The sequence below is a fragment of the Terrapene carolina genome, unplaced genomic scaffold (genome assembly GCF_002925995.2).
Source record: "Terrapene carolina triunguis isolate 2854851 unplaced genomic scaffold, T_m_triunguis-2.0 Scaffold62, whole genome shotgun sequence".
NCBI classification, from domain to species: Eukaryota; Metazoa; Chordata; order Testudines; family Emydidae; genus Terrapene; species Terrapene triunguis.
The window spans coordinates 65,266,538-65,292,133 of record NW_020664413.1 but is presented as its reverse complement, the minus strand read 5'-3'; the positions used below and the strand labels follow the sequence as shown (position 1 = coordinate 65,292,133).

The window sequence follows — 25,596 nt, the reverse complement described above, 5'->3', positions numbered from 1 at the left end:
CCCTACATTTGAACCCTAAAGTTCAAAGTGGGGATCCAGCCTTGACAGGGGATGTATGGGCCATTTGGTAAGGGAGATGGGAAGGTCGCTGAACTGAACAATCCAGAATCAGGTAAAGATTCCAAGGAAGGGTCAAGGTTCTAAGGTTCAGAATCAGTTTGCCCATCCCTGGTGCTTACTGGTAACATCTACAGTACACTGCTTGTCTGTTCCTTATCAGAGACGACTATGTGACAGTCAGCAAAGGAACGGGGCTGGTGATTGTCTCTAATGTAACCAGGCTTGGAGAGGGGGAGGAGTTCCCTCTTATCGAAATCCGGACCTCCCAGGAGCGTTCATCTGCTGACTCAGAAGTGGAAATGTTCTGTTCAGGAGGCAGGCTTTCAAATCTGACCCTTGTTAGTCTAAAAATACACGTACCAGCAAACCTCTTGTATTCCTTAAACTCCCTACAAATACACATGGGAGCAGAGTAAACTAATGCTGATCTGACTTTAATTAAAAGAGATTGCGGTCCTAGCTTCCAGGCCAACATCCGGTAAGGCAGACAGTAGATGTGGCCTTTTGGCTGAGCTGACCCCATGCTGGAGAGGACTATAAAACCGTGTCATCTATAATCATAAAACCATTTTCCTTCCATGTGTTCGGCATGCTGTTTTTTACTGCTTTTACTTAGCAGCAAAGATACTGAGGCCAAATCCTGCAGGCCTTAGTTCTCGCTCAGTTCAAGGGGAGTTTTGCCTCAGTAAGGAGAAAATCATAGATTTTAAGGCAAGAAGGGACCACTGTGTTAATCTAGTCTCACCTCCTCCACAACTCAGGCCACTGAATTTCACCTGGCAATTCCTGTGTGGAAGGGAATTCCTTTTCTTTGCACCTCAGGGTATGTCTACACTACAGGATTAATCCAAATTTAGATAATTCGAATTTGGGAAACAGGTTGTATAAATTCGATTGTGCGCGGCCACACTAAGCACCTTAATTCGGTTTTAAACCACATTAATTCGGTGGTGTGCGGCCACACTACCCCATTAACTTAAACACAGTAATTCGGTGGTGTGCGTCCACACTAACCCTAATTCGAATTAACAAAATCGATTTAGGCTCTACTCCGTTCGTCGAGGTGGAGTACAGAAATCGATTTAAAGGGCCCTTTAATTCGAATTAACTGGCTCTGTAGTGTGGACGGGTGAAGGGTTAATTCGGATTAAGGCAGCTAAATCCGAATTAAAGTCCTAGTGTAGACCAGGCCTCAGTGAACACAGCATTGAACTATGGTGTATTTCCCAAAAGACTTCCATGCTTGATTTGAGCAAGGAATGCAGTTTGCACATATATTTGTATTTAAACAAGTATGTTCCTCCTAACAGCCTATCTGCTCCTCCGAATTGATCATGCAAGGAAGTAACAATGTTGACTCTATGATGTCATAATTCTTCTGGAAACAGCCTATGATGTCATCAGTGCAGGAGCTTGATGTCATAAAATAGCACTAAGGGAAACTATGTTAACAGAGAGAGTGTTTCTTTAAAGTTCTATGTAAAATGCATAGACCGTTCTGACAAACGGCCAGATTCTGATCCCCTTAAAAATGTTAAGTAGTATTTTACTTGGCGAGTAATCCCATTGATTTCAATGGGGCTAGTCAAAGAGTAAGATACTTCTCGATGCGAGTACAAGTATCAGAATCTGGCCCTTCGTAAGTTGCTTTTTGTACAGATGTTCTCTCTCACCCCATCCCCAGCTCTGCACCACTATAATAATCCCTCTTGGGGAAAAAAGTGTCTTTCAGTTGGCATACGTAATGGAAAGGAGCCTGGAAAGGACATTTCTCCAGGAAGAATAAGGTGCTTGCTTGCTCTTTCCTTGATCATAAACCTCTGATACTTTTTCCACTTTCAATTACCAAGAACTGTTTCAGAAGTAGTTTCCTATAACTTTACCAGTCGCTACAGATCTCTAACACAATACAGATTCTGTCAAAGGAAGGAAGGGGTCAGCTCACGCAGTGCTCAGTGATTTTCAGTTAGAAACACACCCACACGAGGAAGTGTAAACTTAATAAGCTTAATGCTAATATCCAGACAAACTCCCCCTCCTCCTCCCATGTCACTAAGGCATCTACATATATATCTATCAATAACATGGAGAGGAAAATTAATAGAGCACAGTAATTGTTTAAAACACAGACATCGGAAAGCCAAGAAACTCAAAGTTAAAGTGCATTGCAAAAACAAACAAATGCTGGAAAATAGAAATGCAGAGTTAAGGTACTTCAAACAACCTTAACTCTGCCCTTCTACCCCACTACCTTGTGCATGCCCCAGATAAGAGATATATGTCCAACTATTGCAGCCAGTTGATATATTCAGACCTAGATATCTGCTTTTAATCTCAATATTTGTATAGACCTGATTGCTGTATTGTCTGAGTGCTTCACAAATATTACTGATTTATTCTCAAAACTCCCCTGTGAGATAGAAAGTGCTGTTATCTGCATTTTACAGACTAAGGAAAAAGGCCCAGATCCTTAAAGTTATTTAGGCACCTATATAACCCATTGATTTGAATGGGGGTAACATATCTATATATCTTTGAGGCTCCAGGCCTAAGTGACTTGCCCAAGGTCACACAGGAAGTCTGTAGCAGAGTCAATAGTTGAACTGAGATCTCCTGAATCCCAGGCCAGTGCCTTAACCACAAGGCCATCCTTTGTCTCTTGCTAATTCACTTGACACAGCCCAAGCAGCTAGAGACCCTTCAAACCTGTATACTTTGGCATTTCATCTCTGACAGTCCATGGAGCACTAGGGGAAGCAAAGGGAGCCTGGCTATTTTTTTGCCTTCCACCAGCTCCTGCACCTGTTCGACAGAATATTTTATATGCATGCAAAAAAATAGAAAGTTAGACATTCATCCGTCACCTCTGTTTCTGCTGCTTGAACATAACTAGCTGCTTAAAGAATTACATAATAATTGTAAATCTGCATAAAGAAACCCCCCACTGTAAAGGAATTATTTCTCATAAAACTCTTTCCTTTAGTTTGGTCTAGTGGAAACTCATTTAAATTTGATTTATTGTGCCTTGGAATTTAAGACTTTGGATGAGATTAATGGGCTGTTTTCTGGTTACATCATCTTCATGGATTGCAAAGACAAGCCTACACTGAAATCACAGAGGACAGTTTAGTTATAGTCCCCTTGTTAAAATAATGGAATGATGGCTGTTTCCAAGTAACTCAATAGGATAACATAACAGATAGGCTGCACAAGGAATAAATCTGAAATTTCCACTTTATAATAAGGCCAGTTGCAGCAATGTCCACAACAAATGCTTTACATTACAGCGACAGGCTGTATATCATTAAATACATCAGACATGACTCATTTTCAGGTCTCTCTTCTGATTGGCTGAAAAAAAAACGTGTTTTTTTTTTGTGTGAGTGCCCCTAGACCATATTTTTGTGAATTTCAGTGCGATCCCCAGAGAGCTTTCCTTTAGCGCATTTCAAGTGGATGTGAATGTGAACGTGAATGGGACATGATGTGAACACAGCACCAAAACATTTAGGGGGAGATTTTCAAAGGTAAAAAGGACAATTAGACATCCCACTCCCACTGCAAGTCAACATATGAGAGTTGTTTTTCAAGAGTTCCCCCTTACTACTTTGTATTACAGTGCTGAGCAGAGGCCCTAGCAAGACGGAGCCCCACTTGTGCAAGGTACATAATAAAGTCGATTCTATTTGAAGGGTCAAAGGGACGAAATCTGCAATTCACACTCAGGCAAAACCCTCCTGCCACCCTCCAATCGAAGTTACATTGTTAACTGGTCACTGTGAGTTCCAGAACCCTGGACCCTAGAACACTGATGATTCAATCCACAGTCGTTAAACACCAGGCAGCAATAAATCACCGATCCTATCCTGAAAGCTGAATCATGTGAAACTGCTGGGTTAGGCTCCCCAAACATTTTGCAGGAATACTCACAAATTCCAGCAACTTTTGAAGGAAAAACTAAAATTCCAGAGGTGGAAATTGTATTAAGTTGCACCCAATTTCTCAAATGGACCAGAGTTTTGTGACTATCCTTAATTATTCAAGAGCAGGTTTTGTTTCATGCTACCTCTTAATGCTGTACGGTTTGGGTTTTCTTGGCAGCATGGAAAACAGAGGTCTCTGGCAAATGCTACATTTTGCTTAATACACTTTCTTGCTCAGTTGCCATTTGGAAAAATGATGATTTATTTCACTGGCCCAAATTTTTTTTTAAAATGGCAAACTTGGCCCATTTCAGTGTTGGTGGTTTTTTGGACAGTCCTCAGATTTTTTTTAAGGCTAGACAGCAACTTGGGGATGGTCCACACTAAGCCCCCAGTTCGAACTAAGATACGCAACTTCAGCTATGTGAATAACGTAGCTGAAGTCGAAGTATCTTAGTTCGAACTTAAAGGTACTTACCGCGGGTCCACACGCGGCAGGCAGGCTCCCCTGTCGACTCCGCCTACTCCTCTCGCGGAGCAGGATTACCGGCATCGACGGCGAGCACTTCCGGGATCGATTTATCGCGTCTAGACAAGACGCGATAAATCGATCCCAGAAGATCGATTGCTTGCCGCCGAACCAGCGGGTAAGTATAGACGTACCCTTGGACTACATGCCTGCCAAGGGCAATAAGAACTTCCTTTGTGTCTCTGCATGGGCTGCTGAGTCCTTGGGACCAGATGCAGAAAGATAAGCGGGTGCTATGCACCTGGTCAATGCCCCACCTGGAGCAGGTGAGCATGGAGCAGGCAGGCGGATGGATGGAACCATGGCTCCTCCCACAACACATGAGCTGGTGAAAATATACCATGGGAGGTGGGGAAGAATACATTTGTTTCTGGTATATGCTAAGCAAGCAGCAAATTACTGACACACAGCCAGCCACCCCTACCCTGGAGCAAAGGGGAAGCAGTGAGGGAACAGTGCCTCTGAAGCACATCTCTGAGGCACAGAAACAACGAGGAGTCCAGTGGCACAGCAACTTCTCCTGCGTGCTGCTTACAAACAACTCCTTGCTCAGGGCTGTGCCTACACAAACAGGGCCAGGTCATCCACTGGTGGAAATGGGCGCAGCTCCACTGACTCCCATGGAACTGCACCCATTTACACCAGCTGAGAATCTCACCCTTAGAGTTTTAACAGAGAATGCACTTCTGGAGCTTGATGGGCTTTCGACGATGCTTGCCAGGGCCAATAAATCCATAAATCAAAGACGCGAGTTTGCTAATCCACATCCAGCCAGACCCCTTAGATATCCAGCAATTGGATTTGGATGGGTTCCCACTAGATTTCAGTCCCTGGGGTGATCTAGTTTAGAAAGCAAATTTCTTTACAGTGAAATGTGTTTGGCAGCCCTGCTGCAAATGAAGTTCATCCTTAGGGCACACGCATGCACGCACACGCACACACACACACACACACACAGAGCAAAGCAGTTGCTGGGGAATTAGGTCAAATTATTGGTTGCTAGGAGGAAGAGATCCCGGTTTGCCCACATTTACCACATGAAAGAGACTGTGGGTTTTTCATTCAGACCATCAGAAGCATTATCAGAGCCATTATTTATTCTGCCAAGTGTGTGAGGTTCTTTGTTCCTGGATTTTCTTAATTATTAGTTAAAAACATAGCCTTGTTTAAACTCAGAAGAACATCAGGGACTGTAATGCTGAGTTCTTGATGGACCAATAAAAGCTGGGGTGTTTGATGCTATATAAATCTTGGATTTTTAATCCCCCCTTGGGAGAAGGTGAGAGAAAAACGCAATAAAACCAGAAAAGGACATATTGCTAAAAGAAACTAACTGAACAGCAAAAAATGGAAATGAAAACAGCCTTTAAAACATGCAGTTCCCTAAAAAGTGGTAAGTTTTCACCAGGCTTTTATTGGTTCAGGATCCTCCAACTTTATTCCCCATCTTGTGGTGGGCAGCTTGTATCTCAGTGGTCAGTAACCGTCATTCAGAGTGTCAGTGCTTTGTCCCTTGTCCACAAGGAAAGGATGCAGTTTGCCTGCTTTCAGTTTGATATGAAAGGGTTATGGGACATGACACAACACTGACACGTGCCGAACAGCGTCAGTCCCAATGTTCAGAATCGAAGTTAGTCCAAAGAAAACATCAGGGAGATGAACTTTGCATCATGTGGGTAACTTATTTACAGAGCTGGCCCTCTGATTTATTTATTTGTTTATTTAGCATCTGCAGTAACTCCGTAGCAAGGCAGTGTAGAAAGCCATCAACTCCCAGTTGGAAGGTCAGTGTGTTTTTGGGAGACATTTCTGAGGTGTGCATGACAGTTTATGGGGGTGGGTGGGTTGTTGTTTTTTTAAGTGAGATTGTTCAGGTTTTCTGCTTTTATAGATTCTATTTACTTAATTTAGAAAAATGTAGGTAAAACTAACATGCTGCAGTGTAAAATTCTGCAGCTCCGTTTGAGACAGAAGTACTATGACCTGCAAGACTGAATTTAGATCCCAAATGGTTCCCAAATTCTAACCCATAGATTACATTTGGTCCGTAGAGCACTGGCTTTTGGCCCACGGACAGATGACCAGGGAAATGGTTCTCACAGTCCTCCTTTACTCCCACCTGCTAACTTGCATTACCATGTAGCTTGAAGTAAATGCTAATATAAATTTCCCACATTGGTCATTACTGGAGTTGCTATAGAAAATTGACATGATCCCAAATGGGAGAGAATCATAGAATATCAGGGTTGAAAGGGACCTCAGGAGATCATCTAGTCCAACCCCCAGACAGATTTTTGGTCCCTTCAAGGATTGAACTTACAACCCTAGGTTTAGCAGGCTAATGCTCAAACCACTGAGCTATCCCTCCTCCTCCCTGGAAGATGGCCCATAGCACTATGAGTGGGAAGAGAGGCAACTTTGAGGGCGCTCAGATGTGGTTCACAGAATTGTGAATGAAGGAGAGTGTGATGTGTCATTCCATATTCTTTATGAAAATATGCTTATGATCTGAATGACATAACTGAGATACTTTATGCAAGATGGCTCACGTGAGATATCATTGGAAAGGTTATGATTTACTGAATGTGATTATCCTATGTGTATGCCTGTATCATTTCTGCATCTGAAGTTAGGAATATTGACTCTGTATTTCAACTATGCTACTTTGGGTGACGCCCCCTGCCAACGCTTCAGGTACAACAATGGGAAAGCCAGACAGGGCGGATGGCCCATCAGCGAGGACAATGAGCTGTGAAAAGCTTGGCCTTCCTGCGGATCCTTCATACTGCCACTGACTCATGGATGCCTTGATCCTACAGAGTCAGGTGGTCTTGTCACCTGATACTAAACATTACCTGGGACGTCTTGTAACTTTCCACTGGAAGGGAAGGGGGGTCAAGTTTGGGAAACAAAGGATTCCCGCCTTATGTAAATCCTATTTAAGGGTGGGGAGGAAGGCACATAGGACTCCTTCTCTCCCTGGCCTGTCTGCCCAAGAAGAAAGACTGCAAAAGGGAAGGTGGGGGGGAGGGGGAGTCCAGACTGAGACGGGGTCCAGTCTGAAAAGGAATCAATTGTGGAACACTTAGAGGAGAGGAAAGTGATCAGGAACAGTCAGCATGGATTCACCAAGGGGAAGTCGTGCCTGACTAACCTAATTGCCTTCTATGATGAGATAACTGGCTCTGTGGATGAGGGGAAAGGAGTGGATGTGTTATTCCTTGACTTTAGCAAAGCTTTTGATACGGTCTCCCACAGTATCCTTGCCAGCAAGTTAAAGAAGTATGGGCTGGATGAATGGACTGTAAGGTGGATAGAAAGCTGGCTAGATCGTCGGGCTCAACGGGTAGTGATCAATGGCTCCATGTCTAGTTGGCAGCCGGTTTCAAGCGGAGTGCCCCAAGGGTCGGTCCTGGGGCCGGTTTTGTTTAATATCTTTATTAATGATCTGGAGGATGGTGTGGACTGCACTCTCAGCAAGTTTGCCGATGACACTAAACTAGGAGGCGTGGTAGATACACTAGAGGGTAGGGATCAGATACAGAGGGACCTAGACAAATTAGAGGATTAGGCCAAAAGAAACCTGATGAGGTTCAACAAGGACAAGTGCAGAGTCCTGCACTTAGGACGGAAGAATCCTATGCACTGCTACAGACTAGGGACCGAATGGCTAGGTAGCAGTTCTGCAGAAAAGGACCTAGGGGTCACAGTGGACGAGAAGCTGGATATGAGTCAACAGTGTGCTCTTGTTGCCAAGAAGGCTAACGGCATTTTGGGCTGTATAAGTAGGGGCATTGCCAGCAGATCGAGGGACGTGATCGTTCCCCTTTATTCGACATTGGTGAGGCCTCATCTGGAGTACTGTGTCCAGTTTTGGGCCCCACACTACAAGAAGGATGTGGAAAAATTGGAAAGAGTCCAGCAGAGGGCAACAAAAATGATTAGGGGTCTGGAGCGCATGACTTATGAGGAGAGGCTGAGGGAACTGGGATTGTTTAGTCTCCAGAAGAGAAGAATGAGGGGGGATTTGATAGCAGCCTTCAACTACCTGAAGGGGGGTTCCAAAGAGGATGGAACTCAGCTGTTCTCAATGGTGGCAGATGACAGAACAAGGAACAATGGTCTCAAGTTGCAGTGGGGGAGGTCTAGGTTGGATATTAGGAAACACTATTTCACTAGGAGGGTGGTGAAGCACTGGAATGCGTTATCTAGGGAGGTGGTGGAGTCTCCTTCCTTGGAGGTTTTTAAGGCCCGGCTTGACAAAGCCCTGGCTGGGATGATTTAGTTGGGAATTGGTCCTGCTTTGAGCAGGGGGTTGGACTAGATGACCTCCTGAGGTCCCTTCCAACCCTGATATTCTGTGATTCTATGATTCTATGGTAACTGGAACTCTGAACCACAGAAACTTTGCAAACTGCCTGCAATGATATCTAGGGGGAGAAATACTATTTGTAACCAATTTCTTTAGTGAAACTAGCTTAGTTTGCGTGTTTGATTTCATTTGCTTAGTAATCTGCTTTGTTCTGTTTGCTATCTCTTATAATCACTTAAAATCTGCCTTTTATAGTTAATAAAAATTTGTTTTGTTTATTATTAAACCCAGTTTCTGTAATTTCGAACGGGGGAGGGGGACAAGAAGTGTGCACACCTCTGTCCACATTGAGGGAGGGGGTGAATTTCATAATATATCTTTGGGTCTGCGCTCCCAGGGAGGTGGACACCTGAGTGCTGGAGCAAGTCCCTTAAGCTGAGTCTTCCCACAGCTGATCTGCAGCTGGGTGTGTCCCTGCCTGTGTGTGTGTGTGTTAGAGGAGGTTTTAAGAGCCTGGCTCAGCAAGACAGGTTAAAGGGGGCCCATGCTGGCAGAACAGGTAGACTCAGTGGTATCTCAGCACATTGGGTGGCTTCCCAATGGGTCCAGCCCATCACAGAGAGATGTCTGCAAGACAATATCTCTAACATGAGGTTCATCCCGGCCCCAATAAAGACATTAATTGCCTCCCATTGCTCTCTCTCTTTCTCTGCTCCCTTCTTCTGACTAACTCTCCCAGAGTGCATTGAAACCCCACACCTCCTATTTGCCCCATTTCTTCTCCCAGCAGCCAGACCCTCTTTCTGCTTTCAGTCATCTGCAGTAAGTGCCTTCATTCCCCCTAAATTTGTCACAGGACCCTCTGCACTAGCTGCAGTGTTGCTTCTATGGAGGATGCAAAGGGCTGTGAATTGCCAAGGTGCCTACTGCACCGAATGGAGCAGAACCAAATACACCTTTGTGAAAGAGGGACCAATGGGCAGAAAATTCACAGCCAAAGACTGCTCAGCAAGCGAGTCAAGGGATGATCTTAGTACTGGTCAAGCAGCCTAACACCATAAGATATAGCACTATGGGGATCTGCTTACATAGCCTCTGCATGAGAGGTAACATGCCTTCCAACATGAATGCAAGACAGGGGCACATTGCATGTATTAGTTCCCGGTTAGCATTCATTTTTGTGTAATAATTAACAGTAATTCTGCACTCAGGCAGACAAAAGACACACAAACGCAGGGGAAAACCCAGTAACTAGAAATCAGTTAAACATTGTGTGTTGTAAGGTGTAAGCGTGCGACTCACTGATCAACACACTCCTTGGTGGTTGGGCATGGCATTGCACGCTCATCTCCTTTCGCATCCCCTGCTGACAGCCATGCCAGCCCTGCAGTGGTCTGTTTCGTCTTGTGACTTGGCCCTGCGGCCAGTTCACATAGAGTCCCACCCCTTCTGGGGTAAACCAATCGTCCAACAACTATTAGTCCTTTAACTTCATGTTGGACCCTCAAGTCCAAGTCCAGATCCACTAGTCCCCACTCTGGGTATCGGGGGGGTTCAGTTCACCTTACCCCTTGTCAGCAGGTTTCTGCTCCACCTTCCTTGGAGGGCTGGTAGGGGACCCAGGCCTGCCCTCTCCACTGGGTTCCGGACCAGGGGCCCGTGCATAGGCAGCCAAGGCCTGACTACACAGGCCTCTTGTTGTCTCCCTGGACCACTTCCTACCTAGCCCTGCCTCGGGCCTTTGCCTCAGGCTATTCCCAGGCCCCCAGTGTCTCAGCTCCATGCTCTCTAAGCCTCTTCCCCAGGCTCACTGCAGAGCTTCTCAGCACTTCCTACCACCCGGCTGGTTCTCCTGCAGGGGAGTTTTCTCTGTGCCCCTGGCAGGGCAGTCCCTGACCCATCTGGAGCCTTCCTGCTCCCCGAGCCCCTCCACCAGTGCACAGAATCCCAGCTTCCTGCTGCTTTCTTTCCCAACTGCCTTGGGCTCCCCGTTGCAGACGTACTTTCCTTCAGGGAGGCTCTATCTGCCAGCAGCCCTATTCAGCGCCCTGACTCCAGCAAGGCTTCTCTCCCTGAGTGAGAGCCAGAGATCTGCTCTCCTTCCTGGTCAGGCCCCACCTGAGCCAGGTTCAGCCCTTTTAACTCCTCCCTCCAGGTTTGACACTTATTGCAGATGTCGTGGGTAGGGCTGATTACACTCACAGGTTCTCTGTAACCCTTTCAGGCCCAGCTTGGGGTTGGGACACCCCATCACGTAAGGTTTTAATAGAGAAACTTTTCCTGCGGTTTACTCCTTGATTGTGATCTTTCCTTGGAAATACAGAACGTATCCTACTCACATTATTTTCATTATTATTATTTGACTCCCAAGAATGCCTCCCACATTCACTCACGGAGAACTCAGCTCTAACAATACAAAGGGTTACCTTCTCCTTTCTTGTCATTTTCGGTATATTTTCTGCAATGTTAATCTTGGGAATTCACATGTGCCTGACCTCAGGACTTTGGGGACAAAACACTGGGGGTATGTTCTGGAGAAGCAGCACCGTCTAGACTGATCACTGGACCAGGAAACAAGAACTCCAGAGTCCTGGCTCTGTCACCATGTGACTTTGGACAAGTCACTTAGGTCCTGATTCAGCAAAGCACTTAAGCACATGCAGAACTTTAAGCATGTGTTCTATTTGATTCATCACCACAGAACCTGTGACCCAGAGCCTCAAAGGTATTTAGGAACCCAACTCCCATTGATTAAAATGAGAATTAGGAACCTAAACCTGCTTGAAGATCTTGGCCTGAGTGCCTTCCAGCAGTGCATTAAGTAATGTGACTAACACCTGTGCTTAAGTGCTTGGCTGAATAGTGACCTTTAACTGTCTGCTTCAGTGTATCCAGCCACGAAAGAGAGATTATGATCCTTCCTGGCCTTCCTCCCCAAAGTGTTTTGAAGATTCATGAGTTAATGTGTGTGAAGGACTTTGAAGTTGCAATGCCCTCATTAGTGCTAAGCATTATTGTGATAGCCAGTCTTTTGGAAAACCTTGGAAGTGTCTAGCAAATCTCTGCAGTCAAATTGACTGTGTGTAGCCAACAGAATCGCAACATCTGACTTTAAATCTCCTCACTTCCACTCAGAGCACAACCAAGCAGTCCTTATATAGGTAAAACTCCCAGTGAAGTCAATGGGAGGTTTGACTGTATGAGACATTTACAGCCTCAATCCTTTGGAAGCAATTCACTAATACCACAATGAAAGTCAAAAGATATACCAGAGATGTATGTGCTTCATGAAAGTGAATCACAGTGAAGATTGATAAGATATGGAGATACTGTTTTATGCACTAGTAGCCTGACTTTGCCAGAAAAGAAAGTGAATCACAAGCCCATCTAGGCTACGAGATACCATAATGATGGGCATGGTATACAAAGATCGACACAGACACATGGAGGGGCTCAAAGGAGAAGCAGCACAGTCATAAGTATCATTATACAACAAGTAACCCGATTTCATTTAGGATGTCAAATCTGCCCAGCCTTCTCAACAGGAAATGGTCTCTAATTGTAAAGTAGAAATGTAATATCCAAAACATATTCGCTGAACCACATGTCTGTGTGAAGGTGAAACTACCAAAGTGTTGGCCCCTTTTTAAAAATCTGACCCATTCATGTCATGGAACAAAGAGCCAAATCCCACAGTGGTGCAAGTCAGCAGAGCTCTGTTGAAGTCAATAGAACTATGCTGATTTTGCTGAGGATCTGGCCTTATATAAGAACATAAGAACTCCCACACCGGGTCAGACCAATGGTCTCTCTAGCCCAGTATCCTGTCTCTGATGGTGGCGAGTGCCAGAACCTCAGGGGAAGTGTACAGAACAGGGCAGTTGGAGTGATTCACCCCATTCTTCCCCTCGCAACTTCTAGCAGTCAGTGGTTTAGGGTCGCACCAAGCATGGGGTTGCATCTTGGCTAATAGCCATTGATGGAATTTATCTAGTTCAGTTTTTAAACTAGATAAACTTTTGGCCATCATACCATCCCATGGCAATGAGTTCCACAAGTTAAATGAGTGTTGTGTGAAAAGTACTTCCTTTTCTCTGTATTAAACCTGCTGCCTATTAATTTCATCAAGTGACCCTGGGTTTGTGTGAGGGTGTAAATAACACCTCTCTAGTCACTTTTTCTATACCATTCATGATTTTATAGACCTCTATCATATGTCCCCTTAGTTGTCTCTTTTCTAAGATGAACAGCCCTAACTTTTTAGTCTCTCCTCATACTGAAGCCTATCCATACCGTTGATCATCTTTGTTGCCCTTTTCTAATCCTTTTCCATTTCCACAATATCCTTTTTAAGATGGGGAACCAGAACTGGTCAAGGATTGGGCATAGATTCATAGATTCATAGATTCTAGGACTGGAAGGGACCTCGAGAGGTCATCGAGTCCAGTCCCCTGCCCGCATGGCAGGACCAAATACTGTCTAGACCATCCCTGATAGACATTTATCTAACCTACTCTTAAATATCTCCAGAGATGGAGATTCCACAACCTCCCTAGGCAATTTATTCCAGTGTTTAACCACCCTGACAGTTAGGAACTTTTTCCTAATGTCCAACCTAGACCTCCCTTGCTGAAGTTTAAGCCAATTGCTTCTTGTTCTATCCTTAGAGGCTAAGGTGAACAAGTTTTCTCCCTCCTCCTTATGACACCCTTTTAGATACCTGAAACTGCTATCATGTCCCCTCTCAGTCTTCTCTTTTCCAAACTAAACAAACCCAATTCTTTCAGCCTTCCTTCATAGGTCATGTTCTCAAGACCTTTAATCATTCTTGTTGCTCTTCTCTGGACCCTTTCCAATTTCTCCACATCTTTCTTGAAATGCGGTGCCCAGAACTGGACACAATACTCCAGCTGAGGCCTAACCAGAGCAGAGTAGAGCGGAAGAATGACTTCTCGTGTCTTGCTCACAACACACCTGTTAATACATCCCAGAATCATGTTTGCTTTTTTTGCAACAGCATCACACTGTTGACTCATATTTAGCTTGTGGTCCACTATAACCCCTAGATCCCTTTCTGCCGTACTCCTTCCTAGACAGTCTCTTCCCATTCTGTATGTGTGAAACTGATCTTTTCTTCCTAAGTGGAGCACTTTGTATTTGTCTTTGTTAAACTTCATCCTGTTTAACTCAGACCATTTCTCCAATTTGTCCAGATCATTTTGAATTATGACCCTGTCCTCCAAAGCAGTTGCAATCCCTCCCAGTTTGGTATCATCTGCAAACTTAATAAGCATACTTTCTATGCCAATATCTAAGTCGTTAATGAAGATATTGAACAGAGCCAGTCCCAAAACAGACCCCTGCGGAACCCCACTCGTTATGCCTTTCCAGCAGGATTGGGAACCATTAATAACAACTCTCTGAGTACGGTTATCCAGCCAGTTATGCACCCACCTTATAGTAGCCCCATCTAAATTGTATTTGCCTAGTTTATCGATAAGAATATCATGCGAGACCGTATCAAATGCCTTACTAAAGTCTAGGTATACCCCATCCACAGCTTCTCCCTTATCCACAAGACTCGTTATCCTATCAAAGAAAGCTATCAGATTGGTTTGACATGATTTGTTCTTTACAAATCCATGCTGGCTGTTCCCTATCACCTTACCACCTTCCAAGTGTTTGCAGATGATTTCCTTAATTACTTGCTCCATTACCTTCCCTGGCACAGAAGTTAAACTAACTGGTCTGTAGTTTCCTGGGTTGTTTTTATTTCCCTTTTTATAGATGGGCACTATATTTGCCCTTTTCCAGTCTTCTGGAATCTCTCCCGTCTCCCATGATTTTCCAAAGATAATAGCTAGAGGCTCAGATACCTCCTCTATTAGCTCCTTGAGTATTCTAGGATGCATTTCATCAGGCCCTGGTGACTTGCAGGCATCTAACTTTTCTAAGTGATTTTTAACTTGTTCTTTTTTTATATTATCTGCTAAACCTACCCCCTTCCCATTAGCATTCACTAGGTTAGGCATTCCTTCAGACTTCTCGGTGAAGACCGAAACAAAGAAGTCATTAAGCATCTCTGCCATTTCCAAGTTTCCTGTTACTGTTTCTCCCTCTTCACTAAGCAGTGGGCCTACCCTGTCTTTGGTCTTCCTCTTGCTTCTAATGTATTGATAAAAAGTCTTCTTGTTTCCCTTTATTCCTGTAGCTAGTTTGAGCTCATTTTGTGCCTTTGCCTTTCTAATCTTGCCCCTGCATTCCTGTGTTGTTTGCCTATATTCATCCTTTGTAATCTGTCCTAGATTCCATTTTTTATATGACTCCTTTTTATTTTTTAGATCATGCAAGATCTCGTGGTTAAGCCAAGGTGGTCTTTTGCCACATTTTCTATCTTTCCTAACCAGCGGAATAGCTTGCTTTTGGGCCCTTAATAGTGTCCCTTTGAAAAACTGCCAACTCTCCTCAGTTGTTTTTCCCCTCAGTCTTGATTCCCATGGGACCTTACCTATCAGCTCTCTGAGCTTACCAAAATCTGCCTTCCTGAAATCCATTGTCTCTATTTTGCTGTTCTCCCTTCTACCCTTCCTTAGAATTAAAAACTCTATGATTTCATGATCACTTTCACCCAAGCTGCCTTCTACTTTCAAATTCTCAACGAGTTCCTCCCTATTTGTTAAAATCAAGTCTAGAACAGCTTCCCCCCAGTAGCTTTTTCAACCTTCTGAAATAAAAAGTTGTCTGCAATGCAGTCCAAGAATTTGTTGGATAGTCTGTGCCCCGCTGTGTTATTTTCCCAACATATATCCGGATAGTTGAAGTCCCCCATCACCACCAAATCTTGGGCTTTGGATGATTTTGTTAATTGTTTAAAAAAAGCCTCATCCACCTCTTCCACCTGGTTAGGTGGCCTGTAGTAGATTCCTAGCATGACATCACCCTTGTTTTTTACCCCTTTTAGCCTAACCCAGAGACTCTCATCACTTCCGTCTCCTATGTCCATCTCTACCTCAGTCCAAGTGTGTACATTTTTAATATATAAGGCAACACCTCCTGCCTTTTTCCCCTGTCTATCCTTCCTGAGCAAGCTGTACCCATCCACACCAACATTCCAATCGTGTATTATCCCACCAAGTTTCAGTGATGCCAACAATGTCATAGTTGTATTTATTTATTACCACTTCCAGTTCTTCCTGCTTATTACCCATACTTCTCGCATTTGTATATAGGCATCTAAGATACTGGTTTGATCTTTCCTCCCAGTTTTGTCCTGACCCTCCTTTCTCTCTGCCAATATAGCCCACACTCCCTCTCGTTTCCGACCCATCTCCCAGGTCTCCATGTTCCCCACTTACCTGTGGGCTTTGCTCACCTGTCCCCGTCGAACCTAGTTTAAAGCCCTCCTCACTAGGTTAACCAGTCTGTGTCCAAATAGGGTCTTTCCCCTCCTTGAAAGGTGAACGCCATCTCTGCCTAGCAGTCCTTCCTCGAAAAGCATCCCGTGGTCTAGGAAGCCAAAGCCCTCCTGGCGACACCATCTTCGCAGCCAGGCATTCACCTCCATGATACATCTGTCTCTGCCCGGGCCCCTACCTTTGACAGGAAGAATCGAAGAGAATACCACCTGCACTCCAAACTCCTTCACCCGTATTCCCAGAGCCCTGTAGTCACTCTTGATCTGCTCAGTGTCACACCGCGCAGTATCATTTGTGCCCACATGGATGAGTAGCATGGGGTAGTAGTCAGAGGGCTGGATAATCCTCGACAAAGCCTCCGTAATATTTCGGATACGGGCCCCCGGCAGGCAGCATACCTCCCGAGATGAAATGTCAGGGCGACAGATGGGCGCCTCCATCCCCCGCAGCAGAGAGTCTCCGACCACCACTACCCTACGTTTCCTATTCGCAGTGGTGGCAGTAGACCTCCCAGCCTTAGGGGTACGAGGCTTCTCCTCCTTTACTGTAGGGGGTGATTCCTTCTTTCCTGTATCAAGAAGAGCATAACGGTTACCTATTACCACAGCGGGAGGGTTCGGAGCAGGGGTGGAGCACTGCCTGCTGCCAGAAGTAACCAGCTGCCAGTGTCCACCCTGAGCCATCTCCTCCTCCACCAGTGGTGTATCAGCAGTCCTGTGTACTGGGACAGCTACCTCAGCTGTCTCCACATGGACACTGTCCAGGAATTGCTCATGGATTCGGATGCTCCTCAACCTAGCCACCTCCTCCTGTAGCTCTCCCACCTGCTGCCTGAGAGATTCCACTAGCAGGCACCTTTCACATTGGATGGTCCCCCCAGTCTGGATATCAGTAAGTGGAAATTGCAAGTTACAGTCTCTGCAAAACCACACCAGGATCTGGGTAGAAGCATCCATGCTCAGGCGCTCTGTCTGGCTACAGGCGCAGGTGGAGGAGACAGAAGCAGTCCTGACACAGGTGTTGCGGGTCTTCCTAACCATCGTAAGTCTCCCTCTGTCAAACTCCCGTCTGCAGCCCCCTGTCCGCTGAAAGGGTTGTTTAAGCAAGAAGTTCTGAATGTAGTTGGTTTATAGGTTTTAAGGGGAATAAAGGGAAAACAGATAGAACCGGCAAGGGACCCTCGCCCCCTTCCCACTCCCCTTCCAAACTCCCTGGTCGCAAAAGCTCCCTGGTCGCTTGTGCGCTGCTTTATAAAGCCCTGGCCTGTATGAATGCCCCGCCCACTGATTAAGGCTCAGCCACTTACCAGAGGCTTCTAGCTTTCAAACCTTCCTTTGAAGCTCACAGCTTCCAACTGCCAGCCACAGCACACGGTCCTTCAAACAACCAAACAAACAAACAGACTGACAAACACAAGCTCAGCACACAGCAAGTAACCCCCAAACACAAACAAACACACACTACAGACAGTCACTTACCCCAAAAGGGTGCTGTATTGCTCCTCCTTCACCTGGAGAACTCCCTTGCGAAACTCCCTGTTAGCAGCCCCTGTTCGCAAAAGCATATACCATCGATTTATATGGTGGCATAATGATATTTTCTAGCCCTTTCCTAATAGTTCCTAACATTCTATTAGCCTTTTTGACCACTGCTGTATATTGAGCTGAAGTTTTCAAAAAGCTATCCATGGTGAGTCCAAGATCTCTTTCTTGAGTGGTAACAGCTAATTTAGAACCCATCATTATATATGTGTAACTGGGATTTTTCCCCCAATGTGCATTACTTTGCACTTATGAATATTCAGTTTCATCTGCCATTTTGTTGCCCAATCACCCAGTTTTGTGAGATTCCCCCAGTAACTCTTCACAGTCAGCTCCAGACTTAACTATCTTAAATAAATTGTGTATCATCTGCAAACTTTGACACTTCACCATTCACTCCCTTTTCCAGATTAATGAATATTGAACAACACTGGTCCCAGTACAGATCCTTGGAAGACCTCGCTGCTGACCTCTCTCCATTGTGAAAACTGGCCATTTATTCCTATCCTTTGTTTCCTATCTTTTAACCAGTTATAGATCCATGAGAGGACCTTCCCTGTTGTCCCATGACTACTTAGGTTCCTTAAGAGCCTTTGGTGATGAACCTTGTCAAAGGCTTTCTGAAAACCCACGTAAGTTATATCAGCTGGATCACCCTTATCCACATTCTTGTTGACGCACAAGTAGGTAGACAGGACTGACTAAACCACTCACTTAACAAATGCCAGATGAGCACCAGAGCACAGGAAAGTTACCATAAAGAATATGTTTAGCCATGCTGTTAGTGCCTGTTTTAACAAAAGAACCAGGCATTTTAAGTCTATTTATTACCAATGCCTATTGAAATGTAGTCAGATTTGATAACGGAAAGTCAAGTGGAGAAATAGCCCATTGCCTTTGTTTTCTAACAATTAAACAAAATCTTGCTTTTGCTAGACAGAACATTGATATGAATCATTGATGCTTGACTCTTTGTAACTTTTTATCTTTTATAAATGAATCTTGTAATTACTGTGAAATGATAAATATAATGAAAAAGCTATTGAGAAAACATCATGCTGACCATCCATAACGATTTTAACAGACATTAAATTTAGCCAATTATGTCATGCTCTATATTTGGAACGTATCCCATAGTAACCATGTGAATTGTTTCCACTTAAACATATCATGTAGGTTCATGCTAGCTTAGCAGAAGGCGAGGGAAATGCCAGCATAAGCTGCTGAGGTAATTTATCTCAAACAATTCTTTTATAAAACTAACCCCCTTCTTCCCCCCCCCCCCCCCCCCCAAGGAATCCTGTGAATCTGTCATTGCAAGAAACAACTTTTCCTCAAGCTGTTTCTGCGACAGTGATACTGAAGAGGCCAAATTCAGCCCTGGTGTAATTCAGCGGGAGTCTGAGAAGCTACACCTTGGCTAAATAGCCCCTGTATATCTTTGTTTAAGGTTTCCAGGGTGGGATTCCCTTTTCCCCCATTACCTCAACCTCTGGGACCTCAGTTCTGAGTTAGGAATGCAGCACATCAAACCAAAACTGACAGGAACTTTTGGGGTTTCTGCTTTCTAACTGACTTTTCAGCTGGTCTCGTACTTTCCTGTGCTTTGTTGCTCATCTGGCATTATTGAGTGGCTTAGTCAGTCCAGCCTATCTACTTATATGGCCCCATTATTGTAGATTCTGAGATCCTCAAAATATTAATGAATTCGTTCTCACAAGATCCCTGTGAGGTAGGGAATTATTATCCTCATGGGGGAACTGAGGCACATAGAGATCAAGGACATGATTTTAATCCCATTGGGGTGCAAGGGAGGCATTGCACAGACTTTGAAATCAGGCCCTAACTGATTTGCTTAGGCTCCCAGAAAGTCTGTTGTGGGACCAAGAACTGAGCCCTGAACCCCAGGCCAGCTCCTTAACCACCAGTGCATCTTTCCTCTCCATGTTGGTGCCAGTGCAGCTCCATAACCAGTGGGTGAGGGGAAAAACCTGTTAGCTGTTTTCTCCAGGTGTGTTATTTCTGCAGAGCTCACACTGCCTAATTTTCACACCTAGGCGCCATAACAGCACATCCAAGTCCCTCCTTTGGGTGCTCCAGCTCCTATGGACAGAAATGTCCAGTGTATACACTGGTGTGCCAGTCTGAGTCACAGAGGGGAAACGCAGGATCGGGCCATCCTAGCAAGGCACTGCAAAGTGCTATTTATGCACTGGATCGTCCCCAAACCTCCGTCTGCTCTCTGGCGACTACCACCTGCATGACTAGCTCAGTGGGGCAGTTTTATTTGGAAAGTGGATTATTAACATTGCCAAGGGGTCAGAAAGATATAAAAATAATGACTGACAAATTTAACAGACATGGCATATTAACCATTATTTACCTCTTGGCTGAGAGGTCTGGTCAACGGCCAGAGCTACATCTTCAATGTCTCAGTGCATCCTTCAAAGTTGATTTGTGTGGGGGGGGGAGGGGGGGTGCAATAGAGTCCTTGAGGGCCAGGGGGCCTAGTGGTTAGCACACCTGGTTTTCAGTCTGTCGCCACCCAGGCAAAGTGAGGGGGAAAGATGTCTGGCCCCTACCCTAGGACAAAGGCATGGAAGTCTCAGTTTGCATCAGGGCCTTGCTCTGAACCAGGCATGGTAGGGGGACCCAGGCCGTCCCTCTCCACCTGGTCCCAGCCCACGACCCTATTGAGGAGCCATACTGGCAGAGTCCTGCCCACCAAACTCCTAGTCTGCCGCCCTGGCCCACTTCCTGCTTAAACTCTCCTTCTGTTTGGGGCATGGTCCCCTCCAGTCCAAACGCTCAGGAGCTCAGAGCTCAAAATGAGCACAGCCCCGCAGGGCCTGCCGGTTCTCCACAGGAGAGTCACAGGAGACAGTGCCTGTGAGCCTTACCAGCACCTTGGTCCCATCTCAGACTTAACCCTCCCTCTGGCTTCCAGAAGAAGGGCTTGTCTTCCCTCCAGCCTAGGGTGACCAGATGTCCCGATTTTATAGGGACAGTCCCAATTTTGGGGTCTTTTTCTTATATAGGCTCCTATTACCCACCACCCCCTGTCCTGATTTTTCACACTTTTTGTCTGGTCACCCTACTCCAGTCAGGGCTTCTGAGCTCCTTTTAACCTCTCCTCCAGCCAGAGCATACGCTGCAGGCCTGGAGGGGCAGGGTTACCTGGGCCCCATATTGCCCTTTTGCCCTTTTATCCCTTTGGGGCCAGTGTGGGGTTTGTACAGCCCATCACAGGGGGTCCTAAGAACACATCAGTATTCCACACAACCGCTAAGCACCCATGTTGTATTGAACTGCCTAGTGAGTACGTGTGTTACTGCCCCCATCTGGAGTTAAACTCTATCTGCATGCCCTCTTACCATTGAATGCAGCTTTTCCTCCAGCTCTCCTGGCAGGGGTCCTGCGCTTGGGAGTAGGTGGGGCTGATTCCTGTTCCTGCTTCCACTGTTTGGTTTGGAGGGACCAAATCAGTATCCAGTAGGTTGACAACAACAACCACAAAATCCTAGGTGGCTTTGCATTTTTTCACCTCACTCTATAGCGGTAACAACAAAGGATTGTCCTATGTCGCGCAGTATAGTAATGATCACTAAGCAAGGAAGTCCAGTGTTTCAGGGAGCACAGTGCGGATGAGGTGTTTGCTCCATTCCCTCCCTCTGCGTGCTCACCTCAGCCTCACTCCACCTGCCCCCTTCTGCTTCCTCCTTTCCCACCCTGCCCTGTCTCCCTCCACCCCCCCCTTCAATGCCCCTCTCCTTCCCTTCCTGTTTTCATTTAGCTAACTCCCTCCTAACTAAACCCCACTCAAACCATTACAAAAATATTGTGGCACTAACCTGCCATTTGCTGCCATTGCACTGTTCACTCTGCTTGTATGTTCGGTCCTTCCCCTTCCCTGTATCTACAGAGACTGTGAGCACTATGGAGCAGGGACTGTCTCTTGCTCCATGTCTGTACAATGCATAGCACAATGAATAACTCTCTAAGCACCACTGTCATACACATATTACAGAATAACAAATACAGTATATATTACACCGTGTTCTTGGCTGCTTCATTCTCAGTTAAGGAACAATGCTGCAACTTCCAGGTTTTGGCCTTAATGCTTGCATCTGTATCAGCCACAGCTGAAAGGCATCGTCACTGATACTCAGCGTTAGGGCTACCATATGTCCGGGTTTCCCCGGACATGTCCGGCTTTTCACTCTTTAAATAGCCGTCCGGGGGGGATTTCTAAAAATCTAAAAATGTCCGGGATTTCCCCCCGGTCGGCTATTTATCGACCGAAAAGCAGCTGACAGGGCGGCCGAGCGCCGGTCACATTGGGGCCTCGGCAGCCAAAGCCCCTTCCCGGCTCCCCCCCATCCCCTGCAGCCTTAGCACGCCGCCCGGCAGCGCTGGGGGGCAGGGCTGTGCGCCTGTGAGGGAACACGGCAGCAGGGCTGGCAGCAGCGGCCAGAGCCCCTCCCCCGCTTCCCCCCCTCCTCCACAGCCTCAGCACGCCGCTCGGCAGCGCTCGGGCGGGGCGGGGCGCTCTTTGGGGCGCGAAGCCAGATGCCTGCTCTAAGCCGAGCGGCACGGTAAGGGGGCCAGGGAGTTGGAGAAGGGGGGCAGTCAAGGGACAGGGAGTGGGGGGGTGGTTGGATGGGTCGGGGGCTCTGGGGGGGCTGTCAGGGGGCGGGAAGTGGGAGGGAGTGGCTAGGGGGTGGGGCTACCCCCCAATGGAGTGTCCTCTTTTTTGAAAGTTCAGATATGGTAACCCTACTGAGAGTGGCATGTAGCTGGCTGGGTGGGAAGGAAGAAATGCAAGTCACTGACTTACCTTTCATTAATAGTGCTGAACTCTAAGCAGAGTCAGGCTTTAAGCCATCTTCTAGGCCATATGTTAATATAGTCTCTTTAACATGCGATGCACACAACAGGTTCCATTCATAAATCTAATTGCATTCTGTCAGCATCACAGGGCTAGCTTCAGATGTGGTATAAGCAATTGATGTCAAATCAAGCTGCACTTTTTTACACCAGGTCTGAGCTTAGCCCACCAATGTGGCAAGTCCTAAAAATCAGAGACTCAATGAAGAGGAGAAATCCCTCCACCCACTCCTTCCTATTTCAACAAGCTGGGGTGGTTTTTTTTTCCATTTATGACCAAATAATCTTTTAATAAAAATGCTGAATGAGGCTGGCTAACCCCAAAGTTTGAATGTAGACCTTATGGTTTACAAGCCCGCATGACAACAGTCAAAACAGAACTCCGCCTGTCAGTACATAAAGTCGTAAGGGTGTCTGCAGTGTTAAGAATCAGACAGCATCAGACAGATGGGTCTCTAGAAAGCTTGAAACAAGCAGACCTCAAGTCACCTCGAGCCTATAAAACCACTTCCTGGCTTTAGTCGAAGGTAGAGAGAGTTCCATAAATAAAGCAAAGTGACCAACAAAAAGAGGCCTGGTAAGAAAGGAGTTAACCCCCCTCCTTTTTCATGTGGGAAACAGTCTACTCCCTAACAGGCCTAGGAGGGCTGGAGTTGAACCAGAGGAAATGTGCATTGCACTGTGGGAATGAAAAGGTAGCCTTCAAAGAGGGGGGGAAATGGCAGGAGTTTGAGAAGAAAGAGAGCTATTGTTGTTGCTTTCTTGCTAATTTCTGTTTTATAGAGAAGGCCTGAACATTTGCTTTTTTCCACGCAACTCCTGGCTCCCCCAAAGTTTTGTTTCTGCATGTTTTTAACCCTAGATATGTCATAATAGGCAGTGTGGGATTTCCTTGGTTTTGCTGGGAGTCTCAAGTGTGCATTCAGAGCTTTCTGTGCCCTTAACTGAAGGGTTAGGGGTATGTTCAGGCTTTAGCACACAAACCTTTCATAGAATATCAGGGTTGGAAGGGACCTCAGGAGGTCATCTAGTCCCCTGCTCAAAGCAGGACCAATCCCCAGACAGATTTTTGCCCCAGATCCCTAAATGGCCCCCTTAAGGATTGAACTCACAACCCTCGCTTCTCAGGTCCCATGTGGTCCCTTTGTCCCTTTCCAGTTGTGTGCCCCAGCACTGGAGAATCCCCAGGTGGGGTAGATCTCACGTAGCTCACTCCACACCGCTCCCCTGCCAGTCCCCAGCACAGGAAGCAGGTGTGCGCTGGGCAGAAGAAGGGGGGCGTATACACTCCTGCACTCCAGTGATCCCCCACTGACAGAATGGCCCTTTGGGGCTCTTGGCAGCTGGGTGTGATTTAAAGCATCTCTGCGCCATCCTCCCCTTTCCCGCTGCTTGGCCAGACCCATGAATCAGGCCCAAAGAGTCTGAATAAAAATCCCTTTCCCCTCGATTCGTCAGGTTTATTTGCATGGCAGCTCTGATGACATAATCTAACGAGGTCTCCAGTCATTCATAGGGGCTTTCAGGAAAGACAGGGGAGACATGAACTGAATTTTTAATGTACAAAATAAGCAACAAACAGAAGAGTAAAAAAACCAAACCAAACCCACCTTTCCGGGCTGCATAAAGGAGCAAAACAGGCCCAGACTCAGTTTTGGCCCTGGTCACTGTTAGAACCCAATTCAGCACATGTTCTGCTCCCATCTCAGCGGATCTGTCAACTATGCTCTGTCATTTTCCTCCCCAGGTCTGATCCTAAGCAACGGGCCCACACTGAGCAGCGAGGTCAGATATGGTCAGGGTGGAGCAGCTAGGGCACAGCTCCCAGCTGATGGAAAAACATCTCCTCTAAGCAAATTGGCTTGCTGGTTCTCCAGTGGATCCACACCCACTGGAAAACAGGACTTCCAGGCAACCAAGCACTTGGAGGGGGTGTGTGGGTGTGTGTGTGAGTGGAAGTAGTTGCATTTAAAGAAAAGAAACCTGCTTATACCAGAACAGAAACATTTGCCCCAGTGGAGAGGAATGGCGAGGTTAGTGTCAGTTCAGATAGCTTGGGCGGCTGGAGGTTAGGCTGGAGAAAGGCTTGGATTTCAGCACCCTTTCTGCAACACTGCAGCTATAACAACATTCCTCTGCTCCCGACTTCCTTTCAGCACGACTGGAGTTTAAACCGTCTGCTTTTTCAAAGCTGCCCTTCCCCAGTTTCTCTCGCAGCTTCTTTTCCATGAAAAATAAGACGTGTGTGATGAAGGGGGGTGGAAGCAAAGAAATCCAAGTGATTGCTCTGCAGGCAGGTGAGCCGCTTAGAAAGCTGAAGTACGTATTTGGAGGTCTCTCCAGACTGGCACCCATGGCTGAGGTTTAAATTTTAACTTTCGTAGAGAGTTGGACTAGAAAGTTGTTTCCCTTGGGCAGCTTGCTAGGGTCAGGAACAGGACTTAACTACTGTCCTTAACTATTAGGTCAACAGGAGAGGGAGCATCCTAGAGGTGACAGTGTCAGCCAAAGAGGGACATTGGCTAAGGTCCACCCCGTGAGCTGGAGACATGCCAGTTAACAACAGGGGCAAAAACAGAACATGGAGAACAGAATGGGAGAAAGGAATTTGTCTCGGCAAGGTATTGTTCTCCATTAATCTCATTAGTGTAAATGAGAGAGATGATAATGAGCTTAGTCAATTACCTGAACCCTGGAAAGAGTAAGATCTACTGAGGAAATGTAAGGAAGAGTGTTAGGGGGCTTATTCCTTCACCCTCTTACTTCCCTGGTCCTTCTCGCATGAACAGAGAGCAACAATACCCGAAGTCCAAAGGCACAAACAATTCAATGTTTATTGGGGTGAACTTCCAGCAAGCATGATTCCAGTTTCCTTCCTCAGTGTCCCCCTTCCCAGCTCTGACACCACAGAGCCATCCCTGTTCCCATT

The 25,596-nt window shown here is 46.1% G+C and overlaps 1 long non-coding RNA gene across 2 annotated transcripts in view; it reads left to right on the top strand.

The window, feature by feature from the left end:
* The first annotated feature begins 6,262 nt into the window (after nt 1-6,262).
* Nucleotides 6,263-25,596, top strand: part of LOC112111462 — a 43,418-nt gene continuing 24,084 nt past the window's right edge. The window contains exon 1 of one of the 2 annotated variants that reach the window (XR_003369605.1): nt 6,263-6,296. This is a non-coding gene — a long non-coding RNA (uncharacterized LOC112111462). Of the gene's footprint in view, nt 6,297-25,138; nt 25,289-25,596 lie in introns of those variants that run through there. The other variant, XR_002908491.2, reaches the window with a different exon arrangement.